Here is a 2,785-nt window from a genome sequence, read left to right as displayed (position 1 = left end):
AGGAGACCACCTCCATGTCTACAGACTGAACCAACACACTGGGGAGGAGGGGGAAAGAAGAGAAAGAAGTCTCATTTTGCTGAGGTCATTACAAAACAAGCCTGTGTTTGACCCCGTAAGTCTCAAGGAGGTTCAGCGGCCATGATCTTGGGTTCTTTTCCATAACCTTTTAGGATTCCTGTTCGATGTAAATAATAGATATTGAGACTGAATGCTTCTTTCATGCACCATCCTTTATTATGTGTTTCAGAGGAGAAGTCTTTGAGCAGTACCTGGACGAGTACTATAAGCTGGGAACTATGAAGGACATATAGACCGACATTCCCTGCAGGTTTCGCTACACGGCAAGTCCTGGCCAATGACTTGCTTGTCCACTGACGAGGTGGGACTGGGAGGCTTTAGTTTGCCTACTAGGTTGTCTCAGGGTTGGGGTCAATTCAGGAAGTACACTAAAATAAATTCTTTCCCATGCTTTTCAATTAGAAAATATGGGAGTTTGGTTAACTTTTTTAGTTGGTCTGGAAATTGAAAAAATATAATCTGACCCCCCCATCCTGGTTGTGCTTATAGTGTTGTACTGTAGCAGACGCCTGAGTCCTGCACTGATGAGCTGAGATGTGGCTGACCTGGTATTGCCACCTCCGGCGGGACGGCTCTGACCAGGGCATGACTCAGTTAATCTTTCTCTCTGAGCAGACGAGTATGAGGAGACAGAATGAATACGAAAAGAAGAAATGCTTGTATGCACTGAGTTATCAACTTGCTTGGAGCTTATCTGCCAATTAGGTTTTAAAGTCATTTCTGTGGATTTGGCATCTATGTTTAAAAGTGGCTGTATGAATATGGTTACTCCATTACAGAGAGTACTGGCTCTCGCTGCGCCCCACCCTGATTCCATTCTTATTCTATCTTATCCTATTCTATTCAATCCTATTCTATTCAACTATCCTGTTATATTCTATTCAACCCTATTCCATTCTATTCTATTCTATCCTATTAATCCTATTCTTATTCAACTATTCAATTCTTCTATTCAATCCTATTCTATCCTATCCTATTCTATTCAATCCTATCATATTCTATTCTATCCTATTCTATTCAATCCAATCCTATTCTATTCTATTCTATCCTATTCTATTCTATTCTATTCAATCCTATTCTATCCTATCCTATTATATTCAACCCTATTCTATCCTATCCTATTCTATCCTATTCTATTAATTCTATTCAACTATCCTATTATATTCTATTCAAACCTATTCATTCTATTCTATTTACCTATTCATCCTATTCTATTAACTATTCTATTCTTCTATTCAATCCTATCTATCCTATCCTATTCTATTCAATCCTATCATATTCTATTCTATCCTATTCTATTCAATCCAATCCTATTCTATTCCATTCTATTCTATTCTATCCTATTATATTCTATTCTATTCAACCTATTCTATCCTATTCTATTCAACTATTCCATTCTATTCTATCCTCCTATTCTATTCAACTATTCTATTCTATTCAATTCTATTCTATCATATTCTATCCTATCCTATCCTATCCTATTCTATTCAACCCAATTCTATCCTTCCTATCTATTCAATCCCTTCTATTCAACTATCCTATTATATTCTATTCTATCTATTCTATTCTATCCTATTCTATCCTATCCTATTTACTTCTATCTATTCTATCTATTCTATTCTATCCTATTCTATCTATCCTATTCTATCCTATCCTATCCTATTCTATTCCATCCTATTCTATTCAACTATTCTATCCTATCCTATTCTATCCTATTCTATCCTATTCTATTCTATCCTTTCTATTCAACCTATTCTATCCTATTCTATTCAACTATTCCATTCTATTCTATTCTATTCAATCCTATTCTATTCAACTATTCCATTCTATTCTATCCTATCCTATTCTATTCAACCCTATTCTATCCTATCCTATTCTATCCTATTCTATTCAATCCTATTCTCTTCACTATCCTATTATATTCTATTCAATTCTATTCTATCCTATTCAATCCTATTCTATCCTATTCTATCCTATCCTATTCTATTCTATTCTATTCACCTATCCTATTCTATCTTATTCTATTAATATCCTATTCTATTTCTATCCTATTCTATTCTATTCTATTCAATCCTATTCTATTCTATCTATCTTATTTTCTACTCTATCCTATCCTATTCTATTCACTCCTATTCTTATTCAACCTATCCTATCCTATTCTATTCCTCCTATCCTATTCTATTCTATTCAAACCTATTCTATTCTATTCAATCCTATCCTATTCTATTCAACTATTTTCATTCTATTCAAACCTATCCTATTCTATTCAACCCTATTCTATTCTATTCAACCCTATCCTATTCTATCTTATCCTATTCTATTCTATCCTATTCTATCCTATCTATTTATTCAATCCTATCCTATTCTATTCAACCTATTCTATTCAACCCTATCCTATTCTATTCTTATCCTATCCTATTCTATTCTATCCTATCCTATTCTATTATATTCAATCCTATCCTATTCTATTCAACCCTATTCTATTCAACCCTATCCTATTCTATCTTTATCCTATTCTATCCTATTCTATTCTATTCTATTCTATCCTAATCCTATCCTATCCTATTCTATTCTATTCAACTATCCTATTCTATCCTATCCTATCCTATTCTATTCTATTCTATTCAATCCTATCCTATTCTATTATATTTCTACCTATTCTATTCTATTCACCTATCCTATTCTATCACTATTCTATCTAATC

At 33.2% G+C, this 2,785-nt stretch overlaps 1 non-coding gene across 1 annotated transcript; it reads left to right on the top strand.

Moving 5' to 3' along the window:
* Positions 1-597: 597 nt before the first annotated feature.
* On the top strand, positions 598-696 carry LOC112070271 (Z30 small nucleolar RNA). Its single transcript, XR_002893872.1, has one exon. It is a non-coding gene; the product is annotated as a Z30 small nucleolar RNA (small nucleolar RNA).
* Positions 697-2,785: the final 2,089 nt, after the last annotated feature.

The sequence above is a fragment of the Salvelinus sp. IW2-2015 genome, unplaced genomic scaffold, assembly GCF_002910315.2.
Source record: "Salvelinus sp. IW2-2015 unplaced genomic scaffold, ASM291031v2 Un_scaffold1270, whole genome shotgun sequence".
Lineage (NCBI taxonomy): Eukaryota > Metazoa > Chordata > Actinopteri > Salmoniformes > Salmonidae > Salvelinus > Salvelinus sp. IW2-2015.
Note: the sequence above shows the minus strand (reverse complement) of the source record. Positions and strands in the feature narration are given on the sequence as shown.